This window comes from Fukomys damarensis, unplaced genomic scaffold (assembly GCF_012274545.1).
Source record: "Fukomys damarensis isolate Sample0158 unplaced genomic scaffold, DMR_v1.0_HiC HiC_scaffold_5, whole genome shotgun sequence".
NCBI classification, from domain to species: domain Eukaryota; kingdom Metazoa; phylum Chordata; class Mammalia; order Rodentia; family Bathyergidae; genus Fukomys; species Fukomys damarensis.
This window is the reverse complement of record NW_022900917.1, coordinates 82452762-82462041: the sequence shown is the minus strand read 5'-3', so window position 1 is coordinate 82462041 and position 9280 is coordinate 82452762. Positions and strand designations below refer to the sequence as shown.

The window sequence follows — 9280 nt, the reverse complement described above, 5'->3', positions numbered from 1 at the left end:
TATGTGTGTGTGTGTGTGTGTGTGTGTGTGTGTGTGTGTGTGTGTGTTTAGTGGCTTGTGTGCTTCGATGCTTAGGTCTGAGCCACTTTGTTCTCTCTGTGGTAGGAAAGAGAGGGAGGGCTGTGGGGAGCCTAAGAGCTGTTACAATGGAGAAAGTTCTATGGGCTCTGGGCCACAGGCATTCAGGAGCAAGCCTGTCTCATCCAAAGACGATGATGTGATGATATCCTAAGATGGCACAGACATTCTAACAACCACAATTAACCACACTGCAAGCGAGGCTGCTTTTGTCCAATGTGCCAGCCTGCCCCCTCTTGCCTTTACTAGCTGTAGCCCAGTTTGTTAAAAGTTATTTTCTCCTTTAAAATGAATACCATGTGTTAGAAGCCACGTGTTGGAAAACACTCAGTGCCCAGCTCACCCGGGCAAGCTCTGAGTTTGGTGTCCCCTAGGGTTTCAAGAGGACAAGTAGTAGCTCTACACTGGCTGCTCCAACAAACCCCTGGGGCCAGGTCCTGCCGCAAGCTGCGGAGTGATGGGATGGGTCAGGCCCACCAGGTGTTGGTTCAACAACCGCCAGGGGACTCGGAAAGCAGCTGCGGCTGGGCTGATGCTGCATGTTGTCATGTGTGAAGTGGAAGCAGAGGCACAGAATGAGGAAGACCATGGCTCTGCGCCGCTGCCTTGAGTGAGCACATGTTCTGTGCCAGTCCTACCCAGTAGTTCCAGTACACAGCGGGGCTGAACTCGTGGGGGAGTTAGAACCTGCACTGATGGGCCCTGGGAGCACACCTGGGGGACACGTGGCTGGCCAGTCTGTGGACACCAACTCCCTGCATAGGCACATAGGAACAGGTGCACTGTGACTCTGAGGAACAGCAGAAAGGAAATGTCCCACCATCCCTTGACCACACTCCACGTGAGCACTGTCGACTGGATTCAGCAACTTCATCCTGAATAAAAGAATAAAGTCCCCAAAAAATGCCGCATTTAACAAAGCCTAAGAGTGGACAAAGCAGTCACATACGAGAAGTACAGGACCGGGGATTTAGCTCAGTGGTTCTGCCACCTTGCAAGTACAAGGTCCCAAGTTCGATCCCTGGTACCAAATAATAATAATAATAATAATAATTAATAATAATAGAGAGAGAGAAGTACAAAGAAGAACTGGATGCCATGTACAAAGTCCAGGGTCTCAGAACCCCAAGGGTGTGTATGGGAGGGGTCTTGGTGGCACACTGTCCCATCAACTGTTGGGGGAGGAAGTGTTCACTTTATAATATTACACATTTTTATAAATATAAAATATTTTATCAGAAAAAAGTCAAGCCAGTGTCTAGGTCTATTTCTGGAACACTATTGTGTATTTAAAATAGTGCAACTTCCCTAACCAGGGAAGTGTCCCACACCCTGGTCTCCAAGAAAATGGACTGGAACTAGGGAAAAATGAACCAAAGAAGAGTGAACAATGAGATTAAAAGGGAGAGTAGCCAGTGGCTTGGGAGGACTCTGACACGAGCTATCTTCCTGACTGATGGAAGCCTGCTCTGAACAGCATCACCCCTAGGAAGGGTCTCCCTGAAAGATAATCCCTGGAAGCCAGGTCGCTCTGGTCAGCAGAGCTGCAGCCAGCTGAGGCCAGGGTGCACGGGGGTCAGAGCTGGCAAGGCCAGGTGGCCACATTCATTCTCATCTTCATCTGCATGAAGAAAGACAGGAAGCTGTGGTCTGCCCGGAGAGCATGCTCAGTCTGGGAGGAAGGGGACAGATGCGAGACCAGCCCGTCTAGTCTGGGAATTGAGACCAATAAAAATAGACAACTGACAGTAAACCTGAGCAGGAGGGGGAGCAGACACCGGCCCTACTCACTCAGGTAGGCCCCAGGCAGGCCCTCGTCCTTGGACTTCCAACCTCCCTTGTTTTTGTCCCAGGGCTCCAGCCCAGCTCTTCTCTTGTGAGCACTTCTCATGAAGAAAAGCCACTGCCATTGGAGGCAAAGAGACCTGGTCACAAGATCCAACTCCACCCCTCACCAGCTGCAAGACAGGGAAAATAGCCACACAAATTCAGAGAGGCTATTGTGCAGAAGAAGGTGCTTGACAAGCGTTCCATCTAAGCTCACTGCTGGGAGACGCCCAGAATGCCAGCTGCTCTGCTCTGTCCAGCCTCGGGCTCTGGAAGGCCTGTCTACTGTTCCATGGCTCTCTGGGGCTGATAACATAATAGTGACAATGACTGCTGCTTGTTTCTTTAATCAATGTTCCCTGCTGTATATACACACATGCGTTCTCTGTCTCTCTGTCTCTGTGTCTATCTCTCTCTGTACTAGAGATTGAGCAACGGGCCTTCACAATGAGCTACATCCTCAGGCCCCCCCTTTTTAAAGAGATAGGGTCTTAATAAGTTTCTAAATTTAAAAAATTAAAATTAAAATTAAAAGTCTATACCATAGTCCCTAAAAAAAAAAAAAAACGCTGCTAAATTGACCAAATGATTCTCCTGCTTCACCCTCTCAGAGTGCTGGAATTACAGGGCATCACACCCTGCTCACATATATTCTTTTATGAATCCTCTCAACAATCCTCTGAGAATGCATCCCCATACTTCACAGATGTGGCACCTGAGGTTCAGTCAGCTTGGCCATGTAGCCAACAGCATGTAGTTGAAAGCATGGAAACAGAAATGTACACCACAAAAAGTTTGACACCAAAGCCCAGACCATGACCCCTAAGGCACTGCTTTGCAAAGTATGGCCCCAGCCTTCTCACACAGGGCCCTCACTCCCACCATCCTCCGTGTGGATCCTGCCCCACCTAGTCCCATCATCCTCTCTACAGGACACCCTAAAATTTGCTGTATGGGTAACAATACCTCCAACAGTAGGTTCTTACTTATTGTTAGAGTAGGTTCTTACTTATTGTAGACCATCTGGCCAAATTCAGACACCTCTATAACTCCTCCAGCCCCAGAGAAAGTTCAAAGTGGCTTCCTCCCATTCATTCTCACAGCATGCTACAAACACTCTGGTGTGTCCTGTGTCCCCACACAAGGGATACACTAGCAGTGATACCCTGGTAGGCTCAGGTCTCCCTGTCTCTTCATGCCTCAGTCAGGGGCTCCAGCTGGATCCTAAACACAGCACCCAGCAAGGAGAGGCAAAGAGACAAGAGGGGTTCAGAAGGCAGAAGGGCAGCTACAAGGCTGTTCTGCAAAAGCGACCCTGTCAGACTGGAGCAGTAAAATCACATCCCTGGGGTGCGTGCATGCATGTGTGCATGTGTGTGCATGTGTGTGCGTGTGTGTGTGTGTCTTATCCTCAGAGACTCCTAAAGCCTTTGCCCTGGCAGCGTACATTCTTCCCGACAGCCCAGGAGGGTGGTCTCCTTGCCACCCGCAGAGGAGGGCAAGGCCTTGCCTGGGCCTTTGCAAGCAAGCAACGAGGCTAGAAGGCAGGATTGCACAGCCAAAGGCATCACTTAGTATTACCTAAGCTCTGTCCCTGCCTGTCCCTCCTCATCTGCAAGGCCAGAGCTAGGCCGACCCTCAGAGTGGATGCCCAGCCCAGCCCCAAGTTGAGAGAGAGAGGGAAATGGGGGGAGGAAAAAGAGAGGGAGAGGGAGAGTAGGAGGGAGATCCATGACAGGAGCAAGGGCAAGGGTGGTTCCAGGAACCCAGGTAGCCCCCACATCCCATTCACCCCTGGCCCATTGAGGCATCCTTTCCTGGCACCTGGAGCCCTTCCAGGAACCAGACAGGCCTTCAGGAGCCCTGAGGAAAGGAAGGAGACACCTACTTCCCCATGAAGTAATACACACACACACACACACACACACACACACACACACACACACACAGAGAGGGGCAGGCACTGGTTTGGAGCCCTTCCAGGAACCAGACAGGCCTTCAGGAGCCCTGAGGAAAGGAAGGAGACACCTACTTCCCCATGAAGTAATACACACACACACACACACACACACACACACACACACACACACACATGGAGGAGGCCAGGCCCTGATCAGGGGCTAGGGAGGCACCTTCCACAGAGGTAGATGGTGTGAATCAGACAGTGACATCTGGCTTGGATGAATCTGATCATATAATCTGGAGAAGCCTGGTGGGGAGAATCAGCTAAGCCACGGGTTTGTTTAAAATATGGAGGCTCTGGGCCCAGACATCTTCACTCCCTGGAGTGAGTCAGACCCTCTAGAGTGGGTGAGACCTGCAGTGCTACTTCAGGAGCTCCTCACACCACTCTGGAAAGGAGCCTGGAGGGGAAGGGGCTGCGGGCCCAGGCTGAGTCCTGCCCTCCTGCTGGGTGGGGACTCTGCAGATAGGGGGTCCCCCAGCCTACCTTCTTTCATTGTGCCAACTCTCCCCAGGATATGGGCGTCATGGAAAGTCTCCTCCTGAGCCCTGCCACAGCTTTTACCTCTGGCCATTCCTCATGGCCCTCAGCCCTTCTCTACTCACTACTTTCCAGATAAGGGAACCACATCTCTGCACTGCCTTTGTGGTGGAGGATGTAGGATCAGGGCCAGGCCAGCCTGGCCTACACGTGTTGTCATTCAAGAGCCCAGACACCTCCCTGTGGGCCCCATATGTTCCTCAAACTCAGCTTCCTGTACCCATGCCACCCCTTCAAACCTTCTCCCCAAAAAGCTCACTTTAGTGACCATGGCTTCCTTCTCTGCTGTTCAAGTCAGACCCCTGGATCAGCCTGGCCACCTCGTGTTCACTGGCTGATGTGACCAGTCAGGTGCAGGCCTGCAGATGCTACTGCTGACCACTGGCCACCCCTCTGGTCTTCCTGTCCCCACTCAAGAATGAGCCCAGCTTCTCAAACCAGACTCCTTTAGTCCTGATCCCTGGGAAGCAAACACTAAGTCAGGATTAACCAGGCAAGAAATATGTTGGGGGGTGGGTGCTGTGAGCTATTGTGGGGAGCAGCTGGTAAGGCTGGGGGACCTTCAGAGCCTGTGCTGGGTAAACAGTGCCCCCAGAATCACAATGAGACTTTATTTAGAACTAAAGTCTTTGATGAAGACTAAAGTAATTAGCTGAGATAGTCATCCTGGATGTGGGTGGCCCTTAGTCCTGTGACTCCTTAGGGAAGAGGGGAGGACACAGAAATGCACACAGCACAGAGCACCATGTGAAGGCAGAGGCAGAGGCTGGGGCAACACAGCCACAAGGAATGGAATATGACAAACTTCTGGCAGCCACTAGGAGAGGCAGGGCAGCTTCCTCTAGAGCTCTCGGGGGAGCCAGCTCTGTGACGCCTAGCTTGTGCAACTCTGCCTTGATGTGCCCAGTACTGTGAAGGGCATTTGGCACATAGTCTGCTCAAAAGCATTGTTGTTGGAAAGCTGAGGAAGATCAGGAGTTCAAGCTCAGCCTTGGCAACTTGAAGACATAGTGCTACTCTGTTTCAAAAAAAATTTTTAAATGTAAAAGTTTATTAAAAAATGGGCATCTGAAATGAACAAACACTTCTCAGACAGAGAAATAAAAGCAGCAAGTAAATATATGAAAAAATGTTCCACATCACTGGTCATTCGAGAGATGCAGATGAAAACAACACTGAGATTCCACCTCACCCCATAAAGAATGGCTGCTACCAAGAAATCACACAATAACAAATGGTGGGGTTGTGGGGAGAAAGGAACCCTTCTCCATTGTTGGTGGGAGTGCAGACTGGTGCAACCACTATGGGAATCAATGTGGAGAAACCTCAAAGACCTGGGACTAGAGGTCCCATTTGACCCATCCATCCCTCTGCTGGGTATCTTTCCAAAAGAACTAAAAGAATTATATCACAATGATATATGTCCACCCATGTTTATAGCAGCACAGTTTGTAATAGCTAAAACTTGGAAACATCCCATTTGGCCATCAGTTGGAGACTGGATAAAGAAGATGTGGTTTTTCTATAAAATGGAATATTACTCAGCCATAAAGAAAGAGAAATTAGATTCATTCATAGGAAAATGGATACATACTGAGGATATACTCCTAAGTGAAATAAATAAGTCACACATGTGTAAATACCGAATAGTTTCTCTGGTGTGAATAAACTGTAATAGTACATAAGATCCTAATGAGATAACTGACATTGTGAAATGGGAAGAAAAGGGCTAAAGGTGTAGGGAAGATGGGATGGGTATGGGAAGGGTAATAAGGGAAAAGAAAAAATGTGAGAAAATGAAAAGATGGAAATAAAGTGGTTGTAAATGGGGAGGGGAGGAGGGGTGAAGGGAGGGCAGGGACAAGGGGAAAAAATGAGAACCAAGACCTGTCATGTAGAGGTACAAGATCCTAACAATGAATGTAACTGTACTGTATCCCTAAAATATACCAATAAACTCAATTTTTAAAAATGTAAAAGGCTTGGCGTTGTAGCTCAGTGTTACCGACATTCCAGCTGCAATAGGCCTGGTACCCTCTTGCTCACAGTCACACACAGCACAGTAGCCCACCTGCCCTGCATAGTGACCAGTGAGTACCAGCTCTGCTTGTTCTGGTCCAGCACTGACCAACATCAGAGAACAGTCATGTGTAAGTCAAAATGTACAAGATTTCACTAACGTAGCACAGAAAAAGAATGCAAACTATCTCATGACTAATGTGTAAACCAATTACATATTGTCATGACAATATCTTTGATATACTGATTTAAATGAATCTTACACATTTCCTTTTACTTGTCTTAATATGGTTTCTAAAATTGTACCTGTGGCCCAAATTCTATTTGGCACAGGTGCATTGTCTGGTCTCAGGTCATGGACCCCAATTCCACTCCACTCCATCAAACACAGACAGGGGAGGAGAATATACAAAGGAAATATGTATAGTTTTGTATTTACTGTAGGGTTTTTCTGACAATCATTTTGAACCTGTTGTCCTTGAGCCCTTCTTAAAGTAGTGTGAATAAGAGGAGCCATGTGAATCTATAATTCTACTCTTTCCCTTAACATGAAATCTTTATTTAGTCTAACATTTGTTTATGTAAAGTACGCCTACCTTTCCTGAGATGACCACATGCATCTCAGGCCCTTGTGATTACTCACAAGACTTTTGGGTTCCCAAACTCATCAGAAAGACTGTCCTTGTCACTTTGCCATGCTGGCAGAAATTTGGAGATTTTCAACCAATGTTTCTGATTTCATTTTCCCCAAAAGCATTTCTGTCTCACTCAAGAGTTCTGATATCACAAAAGCTAAAAACCTGTTCCCATGCCATCAATGATCTGTTTTAAACTTTCTGACTTATCTGTATTTGAAATGTTTGGTAAAGGCTCCCTTGGTTCTAATTGATGTTCAGAGAGCACCAAGAGAAACATAAAATGACCCATAGTGGATTTGTGCAGCTTCTTCATGACCTGAGCTTGGCAGAGTTCTTGTCAACTCCAGCACATGAAGAGGCACCAACATATTAATAATAGCATCATTTGTAGAGTTTTAGAATCACTGGACCAGGGTGTAGCTCATGGGGATCATTTGCCTCACATGCACCAAGCCTTGGGTTCTGTCCCCAGCACTGAAAAGAAAAAAGATTTCTAGAATCATTTATGTACTTTCACTATCACTGGGGCTCAGAGAATGACAGCCTAAACTTCAACACCTTGGCATGCTTTGCCTGGAAGGACACTGGAAGCAGCATTCTGGCCACTTCCTGCCCTTGGTTCTCTGCTCCCTCCCCCTCAAGGCAGGCCATAACAATCGGACTCCTTCTCCCCAAGGTGGGTCATGGAAATTGGAGTCCTCTTCTCCAAGGCCTGTCATAAAACCCTGAAAGATTACTCAAACCTTCTTCTGCCTTTCTATGTGGTCATAAGGAGGTTCTCTAACTTGCCTTTAGGTAGGCTTAGTCTAGACCATCATTCCAGAAGGTACTGCTCTACTCTTGAAGAAAGGATTGCTGTACAGAGGGCAAGAAGAATCCAAATATAAGGGCCCTGTTTCATTTTCCTGGGTACATGGAGCTTGAGGACTCCCTTTACTCTTTCTCCATAAAGCTTAGGCTCAAGGCTAGGCACACTGATGCATACCTATAATTCTTGTGTTGTGGTTCAGACCTAAAATGCCCCCAAAGGTCTCACATTTGGAGTTGGACAGGAGTTTGAAAGGGTTAATATCACTGGGATCATGACCTGGAAGAGTTTATTCTTGTCACTGATTCCTCCCTTCGCTTTCTGCCTCCTGGCTTCCTGGCCACTATGGAGGTGAACAGCTTTCCTCCAGCATGGCACGTCTGCCTCAGAGCCAGTCAATCATGGACTGACCCTACTGAAACTGCAAGCCAAAATAAATCTCTTCTCCTTTAAGTTGTGGGTATCAGGTGTTACTGTCCCAGTGGTGGAAAAGCTAATACAAAAAACTGGTACCACAAATGGTGTCCTTGTTATGAATATGTCTAACTGTAGTTCAGGAGAGTTTAGACCTAGTTTGGGGAAACAGTTTGGAAAATTGTGAAGAAGTGAACTACAGAAGCCCTAGATTGCTATAAGCAGTGCTTATGTGCAATTATTGGTCCGTGCTCAGAAGCATGGAATGCTGATAGTAATGTGGACAGTAAAGACCAGGCTCAGGGGGGCGTTCACTTGGGAACAAGAATTCCATTGGCATTTGGCCCAGAGGCCACATGTGTTTCACCCAAGCAGAACATTTGCCAACATTTTGTCCATTCCTGAAACTTTTCAGGTGAATGAGATTAAGCCAGTGCACTAATTAAGCCAACAAAGGAAATTTCAAGGCAGCCCAACATTCATGCTGACATGGGCGCAGCTGATTGCTTTTAGTCAGATCTGCAGTGGGAATTGGGAGCAAATGGCAGGACTAAATAATTTGAAAAGTTTACTGTTTCATAACAAAGGAAGTGCCTACAAAGTTGGAGGCAGAGGACAGCATGGTTGCTGGAAAGATTAGCATTAAAATAAGTCAAGTGCTCACTTCAGCAGCACATATACTAAAACTGGAAAGATACAGGGATTAGCACGGCCCCTGTACAAGGATGACATGCAAATTTGTGAAGCATTCCATATTTTTTCCCTCTGCTGGATATCCTTCCAAAAGATTTGAAAGAATCATACCACAGCAATATATGCACACCCATGTTTGTAGTGGCACAGTTTTTAATAGCTAAAACCTGGAAACAGTTCAATCGCCCATCAGTTGGAGACCGGATAAAGAAGATGTGTTTTTTCTAATGGAGTACTACTCAGCCATAAAGAATGAGAAAATAGAGTCATTCATAGGAAAATGGATGCATATTGAAGCCA

The 9280-nt window shown here is 47.2% G+C and overlaps 1 non-coding gene across 1 annotated transcript; it reads left to right on the top strand.

Moving 5' to 3' along the window:
- The first annotated feature begins 8943 nt into the window (after nt 1-8943).
- LOC117285040 lies at nt 8944-9047 on the top strand. The gene has a single exon (XR_004516054.1). It is a non-coding gene; the product is annotated as a U6 spliceosomal RNA (small nuclear RNA).
- Nucleotides 9048-9280: the final 233 nt, after the last annotated feature.